Raw genomic sequence first — 26,230 nt, 5'->3', positions numbered from 1 at the left:
CACTCAAATAGACCACCTGGCAAGAGTATTTTCCTGTTATGCACCACACTCCTTGACCAGTCAATAAGCATTGGTAACAAAGCATCAGGTATACATACGTGGCCAACTGGAGTGACCCAGTGGCCTGTGGATACAGAATGCGAACATCCATGCGTCTTCCATAATCGTTTTTCAGAGTCAGGAGCGTCCCCCTGTAAACGCTGAACAGTGACAATATCTGGCATGCCCGTTGTGTTCAAAGGAGGCAAGCAATTTATTACCTACTTGCTCATAGAGCACACAATAAAAGTTTGATCTGTGGCAGCCTTATCAACACAAGCGTTACCCTAAGTAACTACAGAATCATCGGAGGCATGGGCAGTTCATTTGATAATAGCCAATTGTTTAGGGAGGATTGCCTGGAGAAGGGAATCCTGGATGGGTGTACCTGAGAAGGTTTTTTTCAGGGGTCCCCTGTGAGTTTTAAAAGAATCTTGACCTGCCTGCTTGTGTCCACTAGCATCTGTTCTGTATTCTGTTTCCTGTTTTTCTGTTTAGTTTTAGACCTAGTACGACAGAAGATATGGCCTGTACAAGCCGTGAGTTTGTATTCTTTGTCTTATGGCTTGTACCTAAAATGTGGTGTGCTAGACAACAGCACAAATGCATTACTGCTGTTCAATCTGAAAATGACTACATGAAGGAACCATATTCCTCTAGTATCCCAAAGTGGGCAACCAAAGGCAGGCTACTGTATTCTTTTAAAATAACTTCTGCTTGGAAATAGCCCCTTGATGCTGTATTATAAGGTACTTCTAACCCAGCTAAATCTCTGCATTGTTAACAGGGAGTTTAAACCAATTCATCAGATCTGCAACTCAGTATTGGCAGAATTTTTTGTATATTTCTGCATGGTGTAATGTATCACATAATCTGCTTTGCACGTAACACTTTATTTTAAGTTGCCTACTTCCTTCTCCAGTCCTCCTTGTCTTACTCATTTATGTCATTACTTTGGAACAACATCAGCAAGCCAGACATGTCAGGAGGTACCTCCTTTTTATTTCCGTATGGTAATTCAGCCTGGCATTTCACTCCTAATACTTTATTCTGCATTTCCTTTCTCAATCTTTCCTGTTCTGCTTTACTCAAGTCATGATCCTGACACTGCTGCTTCAACATCTCCCATGACTTAAAGTTTCCCTCATGATCACATACTTGAATCTCTCTTTGACGTGTATTATTCTCCCAACTTGCCAGTTTAGATTTGTTCATCATTTACTCAGCAGTTTTTCTCCACGTGGATATTAAAGTTTTTCAAGGCTTAACCCATTTTTAGCGCTTTTACTTTCTTTTCTTATTTCTATACACGATACCAGTGTCCTTGGTCTCAACACCACCTTCAGGGTCCTGACCTTCACACGGGGGATTTCCCCTCTTAACAACCAGTTTAAGGCAGGGTGTTTGAGACGGACAGACACTGTACTTATCCTATACTTATAGCCGAATACTTATTCTACTTCACCAGTCTTATACTAACCCCTCCAGACTTAATTATTTTTTTACCTGCAAACCTCCAGAATGTTTACTTTTCCTGCCACTGGGGGATTCAAACCTCCCGGTCTTTTAAATGCAATGTCTTGCTTAGGGGTGCGAGGCGCAGGTAGGAACACCAATCATCACCGGTGTCTTTTCTTTTTGTTTCTGTTGACATTTGACCCGAGCATATTTGTTTTTGAGGACCTCATTTAATTTTATGCTACCATCATCAGTCAGTTCAATTCCTAATTTGGTGGCAGAATCCTGTCATGAATTTAATACCGATTGTTTGTGGCTTTCATCACAAAATTGTCGCCACAGTCCAATCAATGTTTTCATTTTTTTTGAGCCCATGTTTCATCGCCAAATCAATGCCTGGGCTGATTTAACCAATTAATTATTTTTGGGGCTGCCTAGTGGCCACTGTTCATCACCTAATTTAATTAAGGCGCCAGAAAGTTTACGCAGGCTTTCAGATTTATCCAGATACTTTTCACATAGTTTTACTAGCGAAGAAGACAGATCTTCCGTCTTATCTACATTGTTACCCATCTTAAACAACCTCCCTTTACAACCTTGACCCAAAACTTTCATTAATCGACAGCCTGTCAACGAATAGCAAACTAACAACTTTCACAAACCTTCACAACATTCTCAAACCTTGACAGTCTCGTTGTAATATATCGCTATACTCCCAAGTGTCGTCTTTCACAGGCTAATTTGGAAATCACTTTAAACAATGCCAATCTGACCAGATTTAAGTCCCTGATTCATTTAAAATCTTTTATACTCAGGTGCCTGACCTGTCTATTTTATCTCTCACTCCCCAACAACCGATTTGTCTTGGATCCCCAATCCAACTTTTAAAACGGAGTCCTCTACTTTTTTATCTACAACTATTTTGTCTCGGATCCCCAATCTGACTTTTAAATGGAGTCCTCTACTCCCTTTTTCTCTACAACTATTTCGTCTCAGATCCCCAATCCGACTTTTAAAATGGAGTCCTCTACTCCTTGTTTTCCCTAAACTAAGTTGTCTCGGATCCCCAATCAGACTTTTACACGGAATCCACTACTCCTTGTTTTCTGAACGGAGTCCTCTACTCCTTACTCTCTGAACAGAGTCCTCTACTCCTTTTTCTTCTCTCTACAAATGACAAGACCAACGCTTTTTCGGGCTGGACTTAGACAATAGGCAGCGAGGGGTCGAGTCCACCGCTACCTGAATGAGAGGAAAACCAGATGGAGAAAAAACTCACATCTGGCTGGCCGATTCCTCTACACTCAATATTGGAGGACTCAAGACTCTTACACCGCTGTCCACAATCCGTCCGTACCAAATCCGAGTCACGGCACTAGATTTAAATCTCGACCCCCGGTGCGGTCTGTCAATTCCACGCTCAGTCAATGAACACTCACAGTTGGTCTGGCTGTTAAAGATTTTACTCTTTATTTTTTCAATCGGCCGGGTACAGATCCTCCGGAAAATACAGAAGTTGAGCACTTCCGTATTCCTCGGAGGAGCTGCACACCATAGGTTAATACAAAGATATTTTTATACTTTTCTTAAAGCAGGGTACATGGTGTGATCGCATAGTGTATTCAAAAAATTACGAATCAATACATGATATTGCTTCATTGACAGTTACATAATCCAATAGTATTAACTGGTAAACAACTTCTGTCACAATGCTTAGGTTACTTTTTGTCTCGCCATACAGCGCCATAACATTTGCTCCCGAAGGTCAGCTAGAATGGTTATTACTGTGTTATCTTATCACTACTGCTTTACTTATGCAGCTCTAGCAGAACTCAGAGTTCCCAGGCTAAAAGAGCAGCTCGAGCAGAATTTACAGTTCCCAGGCTGGAAGCCATTTTGTTGCCAACTTGCACCAGCAGCCATCTTGTGCCTGGACCCATATTTCAAATTCTCAATAACTCCTCCCTCACCCCCATTTCAGGTCCCAAGAAGACTTCCTGCATCAAGGAGATGTTCACCTGCACATCTGTCAATGTGGTATACTGCATCCGCTGCACCCGTTGTGGCCTCCTCTACATAGGGGAATCCAAGCGGAGGCTTGGGGTCGGCTTTGCAGAACACCTATGCTCGGTTCGCAATAAACAACTGCACATCCCAGTCAGAAACCATTTCAACTCCCCCTCCCATTCCTTAGATGACATGTCCATCCTAGGCCTCCTGCAGTGCCACAACGATGCCACCCAAAGGTTGCAGGAACAGCAACTCAAATTCTGCTTGGAAACCCTGCAGTCCAATGGTATCAAAGTGGGTTTCACAAGCTTCAAAATCTCCCCTCTCCCAAAAGCAGCCCACGGCCAACGCCGACAGAACCCCGCCCACGGCCGATGCTGACGGAACCCCGCCCACAGCCGACGACCTCAACGCTCCGCCCACAACCTCCACAGCCAGCAACCCCAGAGTAGACAGCCACACTGAGCCCTGCTGAATCTTCACCATCCCCGCAGACCTCCCACTGACTGAGGACGAACGGTCAGTCGTAAGCAAGGGGCTCACCTTTGTCCCCCTACAACCACACATCAACGAATACCAGTCACGTTTGGACATAGAGCAGTTTTTCCGCCGCCTTCGCCTCCACGCTTACTTCTTCAACCGGGAGCCTAACCCTCCCTCCACTGACCCGTTCACCCGCCTCCAACGCAAGTCCTCCTCCTGGACACCACCTCCAGGCCTCCTACCCTCCCTTGACCTCTTCATCTCCAACTGCCGTCGGGACATTAACCGCCTCAACCTCTCCACCCGTCTCACCCACTCCAACCTCTCCCCCGCAGAATGGGCAGCCCTCTACTCCTTCCGCTCCAGCCCCAACCTCACCATCAAACCCGCAGACAAGGGTGGCGCAGTGCTAGTATGGCGCACTGACCTCTACATCGCCGAGGCCAAACACCAACTCTCCGACACCTCCTCCTACCGCCCCCTTGATCGTGACCCCACCCCCAAGCACCAAACCATCATCTCCAACACCATTCATGACCTCATCATCTCAGGGGACCTCCCACCCACAGCCTCCAACCTTATTATTCTCCAACCCCACACAGCCCGTTTCTATCTCCTTCCCAAAATCCACAAACCTGCCTGCCCTGGTCGACCCATTGTCTCAGCCTGTTCCTGCCCCACCGAACTCATCTCCACCATCTGGACTCCATTTTCTCCCCTTTGGTCCAGGAACCCCCTACCTACGTCCGTGACACCACCCACGCCCTACACCTCCTCCACAACTTACAATTCCCTGGCCCCCAACACCTCATTTTCACCATGGACGTCCAGTCCCTATACACCTGTATTCCGCATGCAGATGGCCTCAAGGCTGTCTGCTCCCTCCTGTCCCACAGGCCCCAACAGTCCCCTCCACCGACACCCTCATCCGTTTAGCCAAACTGATCCTCACCCTCAACAACTTCTCTTTCGATTCCTCCCACTTCCTACAGACTAAGGGGGTGGCCATGGGCACTCGCATGGGCCCCAGCTATGCCTGCCTCTTTGTAGGTTACGTGGAACAGTCCCTCTTCCGCACCTACACAGGCCCCAAACCCCACCTCTTCCTCCATTACATTGATGACTGTATCGGCGCCACCTCTTGCTCCCCAGAGGAGCTCGAACAGTTCATCCACTTCACCGACACCTTCCACCACAAACTCAAGTTCACCTGGGACATCTCCAACACACCCCTCACCTTCCTGGACCTCTCAGTCTCCATCTCAGGCAACCAGCTAGTTATTGATGTCCATTTCAAGCCGACCAACTCCCACAGCTACCTAGAATACACCTCCTCCCACCCACCCTCCTGCAAAAATTGCATCCCACATTCCCAATTCCTCCACCTCCGCCGCATCTGCTCCCACGATGAGGCATTCCACTCCCGCACATCCCAGATGTCTAAGTTCTTCAAGGACCGCAACCTTCCCCCCGCAGTGGTCAAGAACGCCCTTGACCGCGTCTCCTGCATTTCTCGCAACACATCCCTCACACCCTGCCCCCATCACAACCGCCCAAAGAGGATCCCTCTCGTTCTCACACACCACGCCACCAACCTCCGGATACAATGCATCATCCTCCGACACTTCCGCCATCTACAATCTGACTCCACCACCCAAGTTATTTTTCTATCCCCACCCCTGTCTGCCTTCCGGAGAGACCACTCTCTCCGTGACTCCCTTGTTCGCTCCACACTGCCCTCCAACCCCACCACACACGGCACCTTCCCCTGCAACTGCAGGAAGTGCTACACTTCCCCCACACCTCCTCCCTCACCCCTATCCCAGGCCCCAAGATGACTTTACATATTAAGCAGAGGTTCACCTGCACATCTGCCAATGTGGTATACTGTATCCATTGTACCCGGTGTAGCTTCCTCTACATTGGGGAAACCAAGCGGAGGCTTGGGGACCGCTTTGCAGAACACCTCCGCTCGGTTTGCAATAAACAACTGCATCTCCCAGTCGTGAACCATTTTAACTCCCCCTCCCATTCTTCAGATGACATGTCCATCATGGGCCCCCTGCAGTGCCACAAGGATGCCACCCGAAGGTTGCAGGAACAGCAACTCATATTCCGCTTGGGAACCCTGCAGCCCAATGGTATCAATGTGGACTTCACCAGCTTCAAAATCTCCCCTTCCCCCACCGCATCCCACAACCAGCCCAGTTCATCCTCTCCCCCCACGGCATCATACAACCAGCCCAGCTCATCCCCTCCACCCACTACATCCCAAAACCAGCCCAGCCTGTCTCTGCCTCCCTAACCTGTTCTTCCTCTCACCCATCCCTTCCTCCCATCTCAAGCCGCACCTCCATTTCCTACCTACTAACCTCATCCCACCTCCTTGACCTGTCCGTCTTCCCTGGACTGAGCTATCCCCTCCCTACCTCCCCACCTATACTCTCCTCTCCACCTATCTTCTTTTCTCTCCCTATTTATTCCAGAACCCTCTCCCCATCCCCCTCTCTGATTAAGGGTCTAGGCCCGAAACGTCAGCTTTTGTGCTCCAGAGATGCTGCTTGGCCTGCTGTGTTCATCCAGCTCCACACTTTGTTATCCCAGCTCATACCTGCCTCTCGAACCTGCTCTTCCTCTCATCTCTCCACTCCTCCCACCTCAAACTGCACCCCCATTTCCTATCTACTAACCTCATCCCAACCCTTGACCTGTCCGTCCTCCCCAGACTGATCTATCCCCTCCCTACCTCCCCACCTACATTCACCTCTACAGGCTCTATCCCCACCTCTTTAACTTGTCTGTCTCCTCTCCACCTATCTTCTCCTCTATCCATCTTCGATCCGGCTCCAACTTTCTCCCTATTAATTTCAGAACCCTCTTCCCCTCCCCCATTTCTGATGAAGGGTCTAGGCCAGAAATGTCAGCTTCTGTGTTCCTAAGATGCTGCTTGTGCTGTTGTGTTCATCCAGCTCCACACTTTGTTATCGACAAATGTTTCTACTTGATTTATTCCTACTTTAATGTTTAAACTCACACTAACGAAATGGTACATTAAGCTTGTAGTTCTAAACCAATAGCATTTGACAAAAATAATTTTTTTGTGTGTTTTATGTATTAACAAATAAAGTTTCAAGTCATTTTGAATTATTTTGTGTATATTTGATTTACAAATTTTTTTTTACTTTTCCCTGACTGTTTTATGCTATGGCAGACCAGTCAAAATGGAGATATAGCTCCGCATTTCTGAAGACAACTGATCATAATCTTCTTTAAGAAATTCTGAGCTCTTTCATTTCATAAAAAACAGTGGAGTGCAAATCTGTGTGTGAAAGCCACTCCTCAGAAAATCTGGCCAACTATTTCTAAAATATGCTTCCACTATTCCATAATCTATTAGACTTCTAGCTATATTTCCTCGATTTCTAAAGTGCATGATCTTCTTTGTGCATTCTTCAAGAACGTGTTTGCCAGTTCAAATCATTTTCTTAACAAAATTGTATCAGTCTGTCAGTTCCATCACATCTCAATCCAAGACCAGATCGACCGACATGGATTCCTGATGTTCCTTCAGGAGTCTTGGTGATTACGTCTATTATTACAATTACAACATTGATTGATTCCACTTCATTATAGCACTTCATGTTGACAGCATAAAATGCCTCCATTTCATATTCACCGTGGTCTTCTGTCAGAACATAAACAGGTTAAATGCTTTCTAACTCATAATCATTCTTTCTGAGATTGGCCAATAATCTTGAACTGATGTCTTGCATTTTTTTGTTTACAAGGATTCCTACTCCAGTCGCTGGCTTTTCATCTTCCAAGAAGCAAAATACATAGTTCTCCCAGTCCATCTGACCAGATTCTAACCCTTTTAATTATGCAAGTCTCAGTATATCTATTCATTACCTACATCAATCATTGAAGTTTTTCATCAAATAGAGAGTTTTGATATGTTCCTATTCTTAACAAGCAATTTCTTTCATTCAATGTAACAGGTTCGGAAGCTGACCTTGTGAGACTAAGTCAAATTTGTCATAGATTTGTTGATTTCTTCATTGGGTAAGTAAATCCCCTTTACCTGTTACAATTTACAATAGAATTCCCAATTGTCATAACAAAATATGAGGCCGATTCTACATGAGATTTCAAAACGTAAGGTGGGACAAAAATCCCCAAGTGTTTATGGACATATCCCGGACTAAAACCCTCTGAAGACAGAAGTGTTGGAAATTACATTGGATTAAATTCACTGACCTTTCGGACTCAAGAAACCATGGGCTGCAACCGAACTATGAAAAGGCTGTTTGGGACAGCCTGGTAATATGCAAACCCAGGAGCAGATGTCTGCAATAGGGGGTTAGCTCACAAAATGGGTAATCCTTGTACCCCATTCACATTTGTTGGGACTGGATTGCATTTCTTGCTGCTATGCTGTATCATGCAGAAGGGGATGGCCTTTCTGCTCAATGTCCTTAGCTTCCTCCTTGCAAGACAACTGCCATAATCCCACATTTTAGGATCTATCACATTCCCCCTTTGCCTGCTAGAGTTGTGTAGAACACACCATGTAGGATTAAGTTTTTTTTTGCCTGGAGACCTGTTACTTGCTTCACAGTGGATCTTCCTGATGAATGGGCTACAATGTGTCTACGCTGTGTACAAGGGGGCATAGCTTCAAATTGAGGGGTGATAGATTTAAGACAGGTGTCAGAGGCAGGTTCTTTACTCAGAGAGTGGTAAGGGCATGGAACACCGTCCCTGCCAATGTAATTAACTCAGCCACAGTAGGGACATTTAAACAGTCCTTGGATAAGCATATGGATAATGATGGGATAGTGTAGGGGCAGGGGCTTAGATTAGTTCACAGGTTGGCACAGCATCGAGGGCCGAAGGGCCTGTTCTGCGCTGTATTGTTCTATGTTCTATGTTCTAAAACTAAAGGAAGATCCCCATTCACGCCCCAGCTTAAACAATGGAAGCTAGACTGCAGGAAGCAAACAATTTCAACAACTTTTGGGGCCTACAGAGGTACAAAGCAATTCAATTTCCAACCTGTGGTCAGGCACAGAAACACTGATCATTCCACACCATTGTAAAACTGTAAACCTGTTTCACCTTTAGGTGATAATCATTCACACTACTATTCAAACTTAATGAATACCCATCTATGGGAAATATTGGCTATTCCAAGCCATCAAAACCATTCCCCTCAATCAAAAACCCATTCACACCTACTCCAGTGATCAGGAAGCTCATTCAGCCCCAACAGGAGGAACAATGGCTCGGCAGCTGAAACCAGATTTGGCGCAAGATAAGGAGGCCTGAAGTTGGGTACAACTGGAGACCCAAACCTAGCACTGTGCACTGTGACACCAGCAATGCACCCTGATTTCAACCAGGTGTGCATTCTGCAGTGGGCTGTATGCACTCCCAGTGTGAATGATTCGCGAGAGAAGTTTGAGGGTCCAAACAAGGTCCAACCAAATTGCAGGCCCCGCATACAAAGGAAGCCTTGAGCCAAAGTTGTGAGGAAGGGAAAGGAGATCAGTCAGACTTACCGACTAAGAAAAAAGTTCCTGCAGACACCTCCGAATCAAGGGCTCTATGAACCCTCCACACCAAGGGCAACCCTTGCAACCATGGAGCACCATCAATCAACCACGATACTCCACTTGATGTCTGAAGGTAACTGACAGCATCAAGAGACACAAAACACCAACTGGGGCAACACCAGCAACATCCTCTACCATTCAAAACTGGCGACCATGAAGGGACACTGGCAGACAGAACGTGGTGCTCTGAAGATGTAACAGTGGTCAAGATCCTGATTGAAGAAAGGATTTCCCCTTCTGTGTTCAAGAAAGTGAATATTTCAAAGAAGCTGGAATGGATAGAGATAGAGGAAGCTGATGTACTGAAAATTTTGTCAAACATTAAGATTGACAAGTCGCCAGGCCCGGATCAGATTTGTCCTCGGCTGCTTTGGGAAGCGAGAAATGCAATTGCTTCGCCACTTGCGAAGATCTTTGCATCCTCGCTCTCCACTGCAGTCGTACCTGAGGACTGGAGAGAGGCAAATGTAATTCCTCTCTTCAAGAAAGGAAATAGGGAAATCCCCGGCAATTATAGACCGGTAAGTCTCACGTCTGTCGTCTGCAAGGTGTTAGAAAGGATTCTGAGGGATAAGATTTATGACCATCTGGAAGAGCATGGCTTGATCAAATACAGTCAACACGGCTTTGTGAGGGGTAGGTCATGCCTTACAAACCTTATCGAGTTTTTTGAGGATGTGACTAGTAAGGTTGATGAGGGTCAAGCTGTGGATGTGGTGTATATGGACTTCAGTAAGGCATTTGATAAGGTTCCCCATGGAAGGCTCATTCAGAAGGTCAGGAGGAATGGGATACAGGGGAACTTAGCTGCTTGGATACAGAATTGGCTGGCCAACAGAAGACAGCGAGTGGTAGTAGAAGGAAAATATTCTGCCTGGAAGTCAGTGGTGAGTGGGGTTCCACAGGGCTCTGTCCTTGGGCCTCTACTGTTTGTAATTTTTATTAATGACTTGGACGAGGGAATTGAAGGATGGGTCAGCAAGTTTGCAGACGACACAAAGGTCGGAGGTGTCGTTGACAGTGTAGAGGGCTGTTGTAGGCTGCAGCGGGACATTGACAGGATGCAGAGATGGGCTGAGAGGTGGCAGATGGAGTTCAACCTGGATAAATGCGAGGTGATGCATTTTGGAAGGTCGAATTTGAAAGCTGAGTACAGGATTAAGGATAGGATTCTTGGCAGCGTGGAGGAACAGAGGGATCTTGGTGTGCGGATACATAGATCCCTTAAAATGGCCACCCAAGTGGACAGGGTTGTTAAGAAAGCATATGGTGTTTTGGCTTTCATTAACAGGGGGATTGAGTTTAAGAGTCGTGAGATCTTGTTGCAGCTCTATAAAACTTTGGTTAGACCGCACTTGGAATACTGCGTCCAGTTCTGGGCGCCCTATTATAGGAAAGATGTGGATGCTTTGGAGAGGGTTCAGAGGAGGTTTACCAGGATGCTGCCTGGACTGGAGGGCTTATCTTATGAAGAGAGGTTGACTGAGCTCGGTCTCTTTTCATTGGAGAAAAGGAGGAGGAGAGGGGACCAAATTGAGGTATACAAGATAATGAGAGGCATAGATAGAGTCGATAGCCAGAAACTATTTCCCAGGGCAGAAATGGCTAGCACGAGGGGTCATAGTTTTAAGCTGGTTGGTGGAAAGTATAGAGGGGATGTCAGAGGCAGGTTCTTTACGCAGAGAGTTGTGAGAGCATGGAATGCGTTGCCAGCAGCAGTTGTGGAAGCAAGGTCATTGGGGTCATTTAAGAGACTGCTGGACATGCATATGGTCACAGAAATTTGAGGGTGCATCCCTGAGGATCAATGGTCGGCACAACATTGTGGGCTGAAGGGCCTGTTCTGTGCTGTACTGTTCTATGTTCTATGTTCTAAGTAGGTACTGAGCCTACTGAGGGCATAAAGTCCAGCAGAAACAGCAGTCCAGTGGACAGAGAGCAAGGAGCTTAAGCACTTTGTAGAGAAGACAATCTGGCTTCTTAGCCTGCAGTGACAGGTCCAAGAACTGGACAGAAAGGTTGAGGAGTTAAAGGCAGCACTGAGAGAGGCAGAGGAGGGCTGCACCTTAAGGGCCAGGACTGTTGAGATGCTGCATTAGGACATGCATTGGGAGATGCAGGAAAGATGGCAGGTGGAAGAATGATACCGAAATCAGAAAGACAACTTGCAGTGTCAGGCCATAGAGGCCAAAACCAATGAACAGGTGCTGAAGTCGGAAAACAGGCATCTGGGGGAACAAGTGAAGGTACAGGAGGAGAAGCTGAAAGATGTACAGGCAGCCTATAAGGTGGTCTGTCGGGAAGGATTCAGTAGGGGAGAACAAGGCCAGTACAGATCTACCAATTTTACCAAGCTCTGTCCCGTGCCAGAGGCGTGGAGTGCCTGATCAGCCCAACAGTAGGTCAGACAGGCAGAAAGGGGCAAGGGGGTGTGATGGCTGCAGACTGTAGGGCAGTCAGGGACACTTGGTCACCTGGAGCACTAGGGAGAGGCCTGCTATGGCAGCAGGAAGAGAGATTAGACTGCAGGATAGGGGGGATGTCTGATTCACCACCTGCAGTATCCAGAGCGGATCTGGTCACGCAGCAAATGGAGGCTCGATCAGTACTGAGGGCACTGGGAGCAGGCCAGGCCTGTAGGCCAGGCATGGGAGGGGTGTGGAGCCAGTGTGGGAGTGATTGGGATCAGGACCAATGTGCCCAGTACAACAGCACAAGTGTGGCATGTAATGGTCAGGAGCAATTGGATTTGGGCAGCTGGTTGGAGACCCCACAAGGAACTCAGCAGCTTAGGGTCATGGTGGCCCATGTGGAGAATTTGACCGATAAGGGGGACCCATCTGGCCACTTCACAGAAGTGGAGCAGGCGGTGGAGATTAACAGGTGTGACAATGCAGAAATGGCCAAGTGTTGCTGTTCTCTTTGGACAGCAGGCTGTACAAGGGTCTCTCACTAGCAAACAGTGATGCAAAACATCTGTAGCCGTCCAGGAAGAGATCCTGGAGGCAATGAGTTACAACAACGGGAGTTCATTCTCCTGGGTAGCAAACACTGTACAGGTGGCAGGAGAAAACCCGCAGGCCTTCGCTGACAGGCTGTGGCCTGTTTGTGCCAGCGCCTGCAGAGGGAATCTGGAACAGAACAACCTTAGAGGCGGTGACCAGGTTCGCTGGCTCTGCATTCTGGTGGCCAACAGCTTACTGAGGTTGCAGGCCAAGGCTGAACTTCCGTTTAACCCTAAGGATCCCCAAATTATGGAGGAATCCATAGTAAGACAGTTATCCCTCACTTTTTGGAATGGGAGAGGGGAGGAGAAAGTACCCAAGGAAAAGATCGAAGAGGTCAAGCCCTTCCAGGGCAATAAAGAGTGGCACCAGGGGAGGTAGACCTCCTGACAGGAAAAGCATATGTTTTAGGTGCAGAAAGACCAGGCATTGGAGAAACAATTGCCCCAATCTCCGGAAAAGGGTGAGTGAAGGGATTCCCCAATGGCCACCCACGAATCAGGTCCCACCTCACAGAGCTCCCTAAGTGCCATGGAGGCGTTCATGGAAGCACCCAGAGCTGTCCTAGGGGAAACAGGGAAAGTGGTAGTAGCAACCAGTACAGGAACCCCCAACGTCCCACCTGACAACAACTCAGATGTGACTAGAGCCCACTCAAGTTGTGTACCTATGCTCCTTAGAATATGACCCCTGGAAAAGAATGTGTGTAAAATGAGTGTAGAGGCTGAAGAGGGTATTTCCCTTTTGAAAACAGGAGGATCCAGCATGCCAATATATTCAGAGAACCATCCATTTGCCCCGTATAACTGAGTCCCATTTAGCCTCGTGGAGTTTACAGGCAATAAGCGGGTTTACAGGCAATAAGCGGGTTCTCCATCTTGCCAACCTTCCACCTGAGGCAAATTCCATACTAAGTGGATGTGTGTCATAGTGAGGTGGGAGCAGGAGTGGATGGGAATCCTGGGGGCAGATGTTGTCATAGCCCACAAGATCCTAGCAGACCTCAGAAACCATTGCCTGTGGGGAACGGTGTGCATGTGGACCAAGGGGGAGGTAGTGGCGATCCCAGGAAAAGAGGAAAAGGGGACACTGTACTCTGTAAAATCAAAAGGGGATTACAATCTGGAGCTATTGGTAAACAATACCCCAGAGGAATACTGGGTTTATGCATGGGAAAACCTCAGGGCTTTCACCATGGACAAGCATGACTGTGGAACAGTGAAGGGAGTGGAAGTCAGAGTAGAGGGGGATCCCATGACCCGAACATAGAAACAGTTTAACTTTCCCTGAGAGGTAGAGGCTGACTTGGAAATGGTCCTGGGGCATTGGTCAAACAGGGGTTGATAAGGCCCATAGCCACCCACGTGAACTCTTCACTTTGGCTGGTCAAAAAGTCGGACAATTCCAGGAGAGCCAAGATGGACTACACGGTGCTGAACAAAAACATCCCCTCAAATATGCCCACGGATGCAGCTGTAGCCGACCTGATCAGTAGCATCCCAGCCTCAGCCACTGTTTTCATGGTTCTGGACATTTCAAATGGGTTCTGGCCTATTCCTGTAAAGTGGCAGCTTTAAAGACCCCAGGAGCAAGTGCAGTACATGGATGACCTGCTGTTCTTTACCAACACCCAGGAAAAGCATGGTCCACTGCTAGCTGAGCTGCTGGGGCCACTGAAAGAGGAAGGGTGGAAGATAAACCAGAAGAAGGCCCAGGTCAGACAGGGGGAGTTAAATACCTGCGGAAAACAGTGTGGGCAGGAGAGAGGGCCATAGGCAAGGCCAGGAGAAAGGCAATTCAGGAACTGCCTATCCCCAACTACAGTCACGGGGCAAGATCCTTCCTAGGGCACATCGGGTACTGTCGGGACTTCATAGAGGACTATGCAGCTAACAGCGGCCCCCCTGCTCCGGCTTGTCCACTAGGGGCTGGGCTGGGAGTGGGATGGGAACTGTGAATTGGCATTTAGGAAGCTTAAGGAGAACCTGCAGACCACACCAGCACTCAGGCCATAGATCAGGGAGCAGAGTTTTTCTCGGAGGTTGCCGCAAACAGGGACAGCCTGAGAGATGTGTGCTTCAGGAGCGGCACAGTCAGCTCAGGCCAGTGGCTTACTCCTCCAGGATGCTAATAGGGGTAGGAAAGGGGTAATATGCTAGCAACTTGCTGGGCAGTGTAAAGCTCAAGGGTTTTCACTGGTGCATTCTCAATAACCCTCCTCACCCACCAAGCGCCCACCCAAATGCTGCTTGATGGGAGGATCAAGGACAGGATAGTGAGCAGCGCACGCATTGCCCACTGTACCCTGCTCCTGTCTCAAATGGGTTTTGTGGGTGAAGGGTCTGTGCAAACCCAAGCTTACAGCTAACATAATGTATGCCAGAGCGCCTCACAAGTGTTCGTTTAACGGGGTATGGGACGCTGACGTATTTCTGGGTGGGGATTCATCCCGCAGGCTCTGAAACCTATGTGGATGGATCCAGCATGATGACAGCCGAGGAAAGGCACACCGGGTGTGGGATCTATGATCCAAAGGCTGGTAATCAAGCTCCCAAACACCCTGAGTACCCAGCAAGCAGAACTGGCAGTGATGGTTTTCATGGTTTTCCACCCAGTGGAATTCCCTACTCCAATACCATCTGCTCAGATAGTATGTTCATGTGCAACTCATGCACAGAATACTTAGCCATCTGGTCCCATGCTGGATACATGTCGGCAGATGGCAGGCCCCTGGTAACAAAACCCACGCTGGAGAAAATCGTGACAGAGCTAGGGATGGGGATGGATGTATGCATCCATTAGGTTAAGGCCCACTCTAATTCTGAACACGGGCCGAGGGCAACTGCCAGGCCAATAGACCAGCCAAGGAGGGCATTTGAACGGGGATATTCTGGGACCCTCACGAGTCAGGGCCAACAACTGAGGCTACAGCTGGTATTGGGTAAGAAGTGGTGCCAGGGTAGTCTTAGCTCTGGACTTAAAAAAGGCTCAGACACAGGAACCCACTCTCAAGGAAGTCCAAAACATTCTTGCCAGAGGTGAGGAGGTGGATGGGTGGTGGGTGTCAGAGATTGGTATCAGAGAGGGGATGGTCTTTAAAGGGTACAAGTGGATGGTCCTGCAACAGTACCGGAGGGAGTTCCTCCAGTCGGCCCACGAGGATCCTGAAGTGGGGCACCCCGGACCAGAAACCATCTGACAGAGGGTGAAGCAGTAATGAGGGCCACGGTTGAGGGAGGATGTCTGCGATTTCTGCACAGCCTGACTGGCGTGCGCAGCAAACAACCCCAGCCCTCAGAGAAGTAAGACAGTGCTGGGTCATGGTAGACATTTAGAGGGGCCATGGAAGTCCATCCAGATAGATTATATAGGTCCACTACTCACCACGCCAGGCAGATACAAATATTGCCTAGTCCATGCGGATGTATTCTCTAAATGGGTGGAAGCCTTCTCCTGCCAAACCACTACCGCAAGGGGACCATGAGGATCCAGGTAAGGGAGGTGCTCTCTCAGTGGGGGCTCCCACAATATGTGGAACCTGACCAGGACAGCCATTTTAAGAGGCAGGTAATGCAGGCTACCCTCAAGGTACTAGGGGTAAAGGGGAAATGTTATGTTGCTCACAACTCACAGACATCAGGGATTGTTGAAAGGATGATTAGGACCCTCAAGGAAAAATCAAGGAAGTGAGAGACTCACCCATGAAATGGGTAGAGATCTTACCTTTCATCTTAGTGAGCGTTCGGACCAGCCAATCTAAAAGTACAGGGTGTTCACTCCACAAGCTCATAACAGGAAGGGTCATGCACACCCGTACCCATTAGCCCCAGGGCTCACAGAGGGTCAGCTTAGGGAGGTGAACCGGGGCTGTTTTGTAAATAACTTTAATGACTACCTGAGACACATTCACTGGGAGGCCGCTTCAAACATGTATAAGCAGCACTGGAGTAGCCTCCTCTGCCATTCCCAATTTTCACACAGGTGCTTGGGGTGGCATTCTCACACCACCCTAGCTGAAGCAGATGGGCTTATTCACTTAGCTTTTCACAACTGCCAATTCAAGATCTAGGGAATCTCTGCTGGTGTGCTCAAACTAACTAAAGTCGTAAGTGCGAACTGGAGGTTTGAAGAACACTAGCCTTCCCTGATACACCCTTCCAATAAGTGTATGCAGCTTAGAAGAGGATGAAGTGTACCAGACCTCACAGATGTAAATCTTCCATTTACTAGATTACTGCTCCAAAAACCTTCAAACTTATTGCTGACCATCTTTTCCATGATTTAAAATTGATAGTAATAGTTTGTCATTGTTTGAAACTGTTTTACAGGGACGGTGATGGCCTCATGGTATTATCACTGGGCAATTAATCCAAACACCCAAATAATGTTCTGGGGAACCTGGGTTCAAATCCTGCCATGGCAGATGGTGGAATTTGAATTCAATAAATATTGGTAATGAAGAATCTACTGGTGACCGTGAATCCATTGTCGATGGTTGGAAAAACCCATCTGGTTCACCAATGTCCTTACCTGGTCTGGCCTACATGTGACTCTAGAGCCACTGCAATGTGGTTGACTCTCAACTGCCCTCTGGGCAATTAGGGATGGGCAATAAATGCTGCCAAGCAAATGACGCCCTTGTCCCATGAATGAATAAAGAAAAAGAATCATCCCCTTATTAAATGGGCTCCACATTAATATGCCACTTCGATTTCTATGAATTTCTTCAAAATGACTGGATCAATCTCCTTCCTAGTTTCTCAAAACACTGGACAAATAGCATCCAAGCACAGGGGGCTACTTATTTTAATTCCCTTAAGCTTGTCATGAGGTTGCCATTCCATTTATATTGGCCAGATTTGTGTCTTTGATACGTGCCTTCCCTTGTATATATTTGAGAAAATAGTCATAAAAGACATTTACTCTTTTGCACTGGCTCTCAGTTTTGTATCCATTTGCAGCTTTTAATTTTCCAGATTTCTTTATATCATTTCATTTGCTAGTGTGGAACTGAAAGAAAGATCGACGGCAGGGTACGCTTCACCAGATAGAAGGGTGAAAGGTGGTACCCCTCCTCTTTCCTGTCTACATCCCAGTTAGTTTGTGTTGAGAAAACCCTGAACCTTAGAGGGGTCAATTCCTGCTCAATTGAAGGCCATATTTTTCTGCAACTGGGATTAACCCAGCAGCAGGTGAAAAGATTGCCATGTAAGAATGCAGCAAATAAACACATGTGGGGTTGTTAACGGACTGTCAGGGTACTCCTTGCTCAATGGCACTCACTGTTTGATTGCGAGACATGGCATCAGGAAGTGGAGTAGCCTACTGAAAGCCACTTTCTGCCTTTGCTGCTGACTTGATTCAGCATCCCTACCCACTCGACTGTCAATTTACAAATCCTACCTGCCATCACCCTTTGGTGGTTTACGATCCAACTACAATTCAAGGGCTCAGGTGAGTGGACCAACATCAACCTTTGCCTTTCTTTTGGTGCTGCAGTTCAGTACAGGTACTGATGTCTGATTAGCTTGCAACTTCGGCAGATGGACTTCTGACCCGAGGGCTCTTGATCCCAGGAAAGACCTCTGCTATGCAGTAACGTGCCAGACCTAGTAAAAGAGGCTACACAGGGCTCTCACCAATTCTCCACCCAGCCATTGAGACTACCACCACCTCCATTAAATACTATCTTATGCCACATTAGTATTTGTGATCACCTTTTTTAACTGGTTTCCATAGCAACATTAACTCAATGAAAAAGTAGAGGGCTTTACATATCACACATATGAAATTATGCATGATTTTTCATCAGATGCCGTAATTAATACAGATTTGAATCAGCTTTCAGAGGATCAGTTAAAATTTTGATTTTAACTAATATTCTGAAATGATATACTGGTGGCGTCAATCAGTCAGTTTAAATCCAAAAAAGCTTGTTTGAAGCTTATGTCAAAATTGTTTTGATCTCAAAATCCAATATTTACCCTGAAGATTTGAAAAGAAGTGAATTATTCAAATTGGACATTCAAGGTCTGCTCACAAAATAAACTGGAGATGGCAATATTTTCTCATTTAATTCAGATGGCACTAAAGTCAATGAAAACCACCTAGGTGATTTTCTGAAGGGTCCATACCCAAATCTTTCTTGCTTCTTTGATGCTGCCTCGTTTGCTGCGTTCATCCAGCTCTACAGCTTGTTATCTCAGATTCCAGCATCAGCAATTCCTACAATGTCTAGCTGATTATCCAAATTCTGTTTAGAGAACAATTTAGTAAGTTTTTCATTTTTGGCTAACTTACAGTTTTTTTTACTTAATTTCATAATTAGCGGTTTGAGATGTTTGCATATTTTATCACTTTTAACAAAAATCTACTTTTCAGTAAAATTAGCACAAGGTTTGTCTTCTTTACATTTAATTTAATTCTAAAATAAAATAAAAATAGTTGAAAAGTCATTTATAACGATTGCTCTGTTCAGAAATCACTCTAACATTAATATTGTTGTTTAAAGAGGCAGTTACTTCTTAAGACCATTATACATAGGAGTGGAAGTAAGGCCATTCGGCCCATCGAGTCCACTCCACCATTTAATCATGGCTGATGGGCATTTAAACTCCACTTCCCTGCACTCTCCCCACAGCCCTTGATTCCTTTTAAGATCAAGAATTTATCTATCTCTGCCTTGAAGACATTTAACGACCTGGCCTCCACTGCACTCTGTGGCAATGAATTCCACAGGCCCACCACTCTCTGGCTGAAAAAATGTCTTCTCATTTCCATTTTAAATTTACCGCCTCTAATTCTAAGGCTGTGCCCACGGGTCCTAGTCTCCCCACCTAACAGAAACAACTTCCCAGCATCCGCCCTTTCTAAGCCATTCTTGTAATTAAATAAATCATCAATGGTGAGAAGACAGTTCTATTCTTTCATTTCGAGGCTACTTTGTAAAGAATCCATGATGGCTCTTCTAACAAAGCACATGTTAAAACCCAGAACATGTGAAAGGAGCATATGGAAATGCAATTGGAGGAACTGTATGGAAGAATCAGTTCCAGAGCTGACTGAGTTCAGTGATTCCAAACTCATGGAGCCCACCAATAGTTTGACAGCTCTGTATTAGTATACATGCAGTCAGTTGAAAGAAGTCAAGTAATCTGCAGTGTGCATCAATGAGAAAGTCAAGAATCATATCTGTGCAGTAGCGGTAACAGGCCTACTGACCAGTCTAGGAGATATTTTTCAGTCTCCTAAAAGAGGAGACTCCTGCATGTCAGAGATTCTGTGCCTAAGCACAGATTAAATAACAAATACAGTAAGAAGAGCTTTAAGGACCTTGAGCACCATCCTACAGTTGACTGCCTGATTTTGATTTACCACATAACATAATCAGATTGAAATGGCCATCGAATGGTCTTATTGATCTTCTCTCAGTCAGGACGCTAGTCAAATGAGGTGCCGTCTAAAAGCAAGAGAATGGCAGAAGCTGACAAGCAGATTTCTTTTAGGGTGAGGAGCCCATTTACATTTCCTTAGTGACCAAGTTAAATAGTTAGTATTAGAATTGAAACTATTAAGAGAATGGCTATTGCATGCAAGCTATTTGCAAACATTGACATTCCACTTGCCATTGCCTGACCTATTTTTAAAAAGGAAAAGTCCAATGAACAGTTCAACTGCTCAAATGTTTTTGTCTTCCTAGCAGTTTAACAGTGTCTTCCACATTTCAAAAACCCTTTCGTGTTATGACAATGATGTGAAGAGATGTTACTGTGTTCATTGATACCATTACATCTCCCAGCAAGCAGTGTGGGGACCTTCCCTTACTGTACAAGGCTGTCTTTTCATTGGAATTTATTGGAATCTCTTCAATGCTTATTGTATTTTTTAAAATGAAAATTATATATGTACATATGCAAATATTTTAGCCAAAACTATGAAAGTCTGGAAATCTTAACTAAAGTAAATAGAAATTTTCTTCTATTTGTGATGGATCTCGGACCTTAAATCAATTAGGTATGGGATTCTTCCATCAGCATACTCAAGGGTGTCATTATCCAGATGTCTTTGCATGAACAACCGCAGCTGCGTGCTTGCAAAGGACCTTTTGTGTATTATTTTAATCTTGTTTTCTTGGATATATTCTATCTACAAAGTTACAATATCCTAACTTATGGTTTACTTCAATACATGCTACACTAAACAAGCCATTACTTCAGCTGAAAATCCTTTCAGTCATTTTGTGTCAACTGAGAATCATTTTCAGCTATTTTATGCTGTTTTTAGCCATGGAATTGGTACAGAGCCTCAAGATTGCTGAGCAGACCTTTTTCCAGATCACTTTCATACTTCCTCTTGCTGATGTGATCTCTAAGAATTCTGTCCCTTCAATAGGAAGTTCTTCCAAACTGGTTTCTTCTGAAAGAGGATCTTCCATGTTTTGTCATCTATGTTGCATTTCTTGGGGATAGCCTTCAAGGATTCTTTGAAACACTTTGCTTGTCCTCCTCTCATTCAAATGGCTTCTTTGAAGTTAATTTTGTTTTAGATTTAGGTTTTATTGTCAATGCGTAGTCAAGTACAGGGGTATAGGAGTACAGTGAAAAGTTTACAATGTCACCATACTTTGGTGTTATCTTAGATACAAAGGAACTTAGGTTTCGAAATTTTAAGTGAAGAGTGGAAAAATCAAAATGCAAAGTTAAAAGTTCAACATTTCAGTCCTTTAAGTGCTTAGCCATGGGCCTGGATCTTCCAACTTGACACATCACCATAATGAAGCAGTTGGCCAGTCTCGAATCCTTTCACTACACTGCCGCTGAACAATGTCATCATTCCTTGGTGCCATCTTGTCTTGAATGATGATTCTGCTGCTGTAAGCCTGCACTGGGCCAATCTCAGCAATACAACTGCTGCTGAAGCTGCCCTGTCCCGCACCAGATGGTGGGCCCAAACTTGTCACTGTCTGCCGCTTCCAGGGGCACAAACAATTCCCTCGCTGCCGCAGCCATCAGGAACAAGCCTTGCCTCCAGTGCACTGAGCACATCAATGCTGGCTGAGCTCTTCATAGGTTAGTAAAGTTGAACGGAAGAAAAGCAGAGAAAGAAGAAAAGTTAAAAGCAGATGGAGCAGACAAGCTCCAAGTTCCTAGGCTCAAGAGCCCACTTGCTGTGCTGCTACTCAACTAATATCTTGACAGCCTGCACTGGGGCACAACTTGCTGCTACTGATGCTGTCCAATGACAGAAGGTAAGTACAAAGAAATTTGGAACTCAGACATCCTAAGCATGTGGCCAGCTTACTGAAGTTGGCTTTAGACGATCATGGGCTTGAAGCCAGTGCTATAGGCTGCTTCAAGAATACATGGTAGTATGCCTGTCCTCCCAATTGATGCAGAAATTACATCTCAAACAGCTTTGATGGTATTTTTCAAGGACTTTGAAGTGGCATCTATACATATTGGCACTTTAAATCATCACTTGTCTCATTGATTGTTATTTTAGCTGCAGCTACGTGAATGAATCTACAGAAGTTACCCTTCTCTAATGCTATATGACACTAAAACTCTGTCTGAAGGAGACTTACTCTTTTCCAAACAGAAGAAAAAATCAAACAGAAAAGCAACATTTATTTTTACAACTAAACAGGGACTGTTAGCCTTTGGAGCATCAATAAACTTACTGTCATTGAATAATATCTTCACCCAACTCAGATCTATTGAAAGTGGATGTCAATTAAATTCTGTCAGGCTTCTTACGCCTCATACTGCACTGCTGTGTCACAGTAAAGGTGATATTCCTTCTGCTCAATATCTACATTTTCCTTCTTGGAAGGCTGCTGCTTCTCTCCCAGTTCTTCGGAATTTATCAAAATTTCCTCTTTGCCTGTTCTACTTGTGCAGAACATAGCATGCAAATTATTATTGGCTTACTCATTTTGGATTGTACTGCAATGCTGTCCATATTGATTCTAGCATTGGACCCTCACCTTCAGGAGGGCTTTCTTCTCCACAATCATCATGGTATTGTCCAATCTCACTCCAGAGAGTTTCACAAGGACAGAGAGCTCTACCCTCTCACAATGAACTGAAAGTAAGTCAGAACATGCTCTGTTCAAAATGTTGCACTTCTTTTGTATTGTGACAGCTGAGGACCAGGAATCATTAATACTTAAGCATTTATAATCATAGTACATTTGAATGAGATGGCTTGAGCAGCCTATATCTTAATGATGATTAATATATCGGAGGTCTGGTGGAAGACTGGGCTGCATTGTACCTATGCAGAGCCTCAGTCAGGGATTACACAGCAATGTCATTGACCATGGTTGCCTTGTCTCCCTTGTAAGTCATCCAACCCTTGAAAAGAAACAAAAACCTGAGACTTATCGAAGATATAACCATCATGATAGCTTCCAGGGTATATGAACTGCATTGATCTTCATTCACCTGGAGGAAATGACAGCAAGGTCTGTAAACACCTGCCCTCTTGAAACTCCTCCGCAGCCTGAGGGAACCTTCTGCTGAAACTTCTTCATGTGGAGGTTGTTTCGGAGCTGCTTAAGGTTACTGCTACTCCAGTGTAAGCGTAGGCAAGGTTATTTTTACATATGTACATTTGAATTAGATGGCTGGAGCAGCCTATATTTTAATGATGATTAATATATCAGAGGTCTGGCGGGAGATTGGGCTGCATTGTACCTAAGCAGAGCCTCAATCAGGGATTATCTTTAAAAAGCTTACCTCGAGCGTCGGAGCCTTCCATTTCTTTGTGCAGCAGCAGCAGCAGCACCCTGGAGCAGAGGTTTCTGGGAAGGGAGGGACCTTTTTTGTTTTTATCCCTCAGCTATATAAATGATTGTTATGTAAACCCGAGACCCTATCCTTGTAGGGCCTCCCACCCATCTACCTCCTCTAACCTTATACACCAGGGACAAATCAAGGTAAGCATCTCTTTTTTTAACTTTCTGTTTAGGGGATTAGCAGGGATGGCAGTGCAGGTAGAGGAATGTTCCTCCTGCATGATGTATGAGGTGAGGGACGCCATTAGTGTCCCATCCAAATAGGTCTGCAGGAAGTGCACTCAACTCGCTCCTCCAAGACCGCGTTAGGGAACTGGAGCAGGAGGTGGATGAACTTCGGATCATTCGGGAGGCAGAGTCAGTGATAGACAAGAGTTCCAGGGAAGTAGTTACTCCTAAGTGTGAAGAAAGCTGGGTAACTGTTAGAAGGGGAAAAAGCAGTCAGTGCAGGGATCCCCTGTGGTCGTTCCCCTGAAAAACAAATATACCATTTTGGATACTGTTGGGGAGGGGGGGGGCACTTACCAGGGGCAGGCAGTAGGGTGCAGGTCTCTGGCACAGAGTCTGTCACTCTTGCACAGAAGGGAAGGGGGGATAGGAAGAGAGTGATAGTCATTGGGGACTCAATAGTTAGAGGGACTGATAGAAGGTTTGCCGGGAATGAAAGAGACTCATGGTTGGTGTGTTGCCTCCCAGGTGCCAGGGTCCGTGATGTCTCGGATCATGTCTTTGGGGTCCTGAAGAGAGAGGGTGACCAGCCCCAAGTCGTGGTCCACATAGGCACCAACGACATAGCTGGAAAGAGGGATAGGGATGTCAGGCAGGATTTCAGGGAGCTAGGGTGGAAGCTGAGAGCTAGAACAAACAGAGTGGTTATCTCTGGTTTGTTACCCATGCCACGTGATAGCAAGGCAAAGAACAGGGAGAGATTTCAGCTGAACACGTAGCTGCAGGGATGGTGCAGGAGGGAGGGCTTCAGGTACATGGACAATTGGGGATCATTCTGGGGAAGGTAGGACCTCTGCAAACAGGACGGTCTCCACTTGAACCAGAGGGGCACTAATATCCTGGGTGGGAAATTTGCTAGTGCTATTTGGGTGGATTTAAACTAGATCAGAAGGGGGATGGGAAACTGAGGTGTAGTTCTAGTACACAGGAGAATGAGAGTCGGGAGGACACGTACAGGACTTCACTGTCACAGGAGTGTGCTGGCAGACAGCAAGCTGGGTTGAAGTGTGTCTACTTTAGTGCCAGGAGTATCCGGAATAAGGTAGGTGAGCTTGCAGCTTGGATATGTACCTGGGACTTCGATGTTGTGGCCATTTCAGAGACATGGATAGAGCAGGGTCAGGAATGGATGTTGCAGATTCCAGGGTTTAGATCTTTCATTAAGGTCAGGAAAGGTGGTAAAAGAGGGGGAGGTGTGGCTTTGTTAGTTAAGGACAGTATAACGGTGGCTGAAAGAACTTTTGATGAGGACTCGTCTACTGAGGTGGTATGGGCTGAGGTTGCTGAGGAAGGATTGTCGACTGAGTCAGTATGGGTGGAAGTTAGGAACAGCAAGGGAGCAGTCACCTCATTGGGCGTTTTCCACAGACCCCCAAGTAGCAGTTGTGAGATCAAAGAACTCATAGGCCAGCAGATTGTTGAAAAGTGCAAATGTAGCAGAGTTGTTGTTATGGGTGACTTCAACTTTCCCAATATTGATTGGAACCTCCTTAGTGCAGATGGTTTGGATGGAGTCGTTTTTGTCAGGTGTGTTCAGGAGGGTTTCCTTACTCAGTATGTGGACAGGCTGACGAGGGGGGTGGCCATTTTGGATTTGGTGCTTGGCAATGAGCCAGGACAGGTGTCAGATCTTGTGGTGGGAGAACACTTCGGAAACAGTGACCACAACAGCCTCACATTTATCATAGCCATGGAAAGGGAAAGGAGCAATCACCAGGGGAAGATAATTAACTGGGGGAAAGGAAACTATGACGCTATCAGGCAGGGGTTGGGAAGTACAGATTGGGAACAATTGTTCAACAGAAAGGGTACAACAGACATGTGGAGACTGTTTAAGGAGCAGTTGCTGTGAGTGATGCATAAATTTGTTCCTCTGAGACAGGTAAGAAGGGGTAAGATTAAGGAGCCTTGGATGACGGGAACAGAGGTGCTTCTCGTCAAAAAGAAAAAGGCAGCTTACATAAGGTGGAGGAAGCAAGGGTCTAGCACAGCTTTAGAGGATTACAGGCTTGCTCGGAAGGAGCTCAAAAGTGGACTGAGGAGGGCCAGGAGGGGACACAAAAATGGCTTGGCAGGAAGGATTAGGGAGAACCCAAAGGCATTTGACTCATACATGAGGAATAAGAGAATGATCAGGGAGAAGGTAGGGCCAATCAGGGATAGCATAGGGAACTTGTGCGTGAAGTCTGAGCAGATAGGGGAAGCCATAAATGAGTTTTTTGCTTCAGTTTTCAAAAGGGACCTTGTTGTGAATGAGAACTTTGAGGAGCAGGAAAACAGGCTTGAACAGATCAAGATTGAGGAAGTTGTTGTGCTGGAAATTTTGGCAAACATTAAGATTGCTCATCCCCAGGGCCAGACCAGGTTTATCCTAGGTTGCTCCAGGAAGCGAGAAAGGAGGTTGCTAAGCCGCTGGCAAAGATCTTTGCTTCCTCACTCTCCCCGGGAGTCGTACCGGAAGATTGAAGGGAGGCAAATGTTGTTCCTCTTTTCAAGAAAGGGAATAGGGAAATCCCTGGAAATTACAGACCAGTCAGTCTTACATCTGTGGTCAGCAAGGTTTTGGAAAGAATTCTGAGGGATAGGATTTATGA

The sequence above is a fragment of the Stegostoma tigrinum genome, chromosome 6, assembly GCF_030684315.1.
Source record: "Stegostoma tigrinum isolate sSteTig4 chromosome 6, sSteTig4.hap1, whole genome shotgun sequence".
Taxonomy (NCBI): domain Eukaryota; kingdom Metazoa; phylum Chordata; class Chondrichthyes; order Orectolobiformes; family Stegostomatidae; genus Stegostoma; species Stegostoma tigrinum.
Note: the sequence above shows the minus strand (reverse complement) of the source record.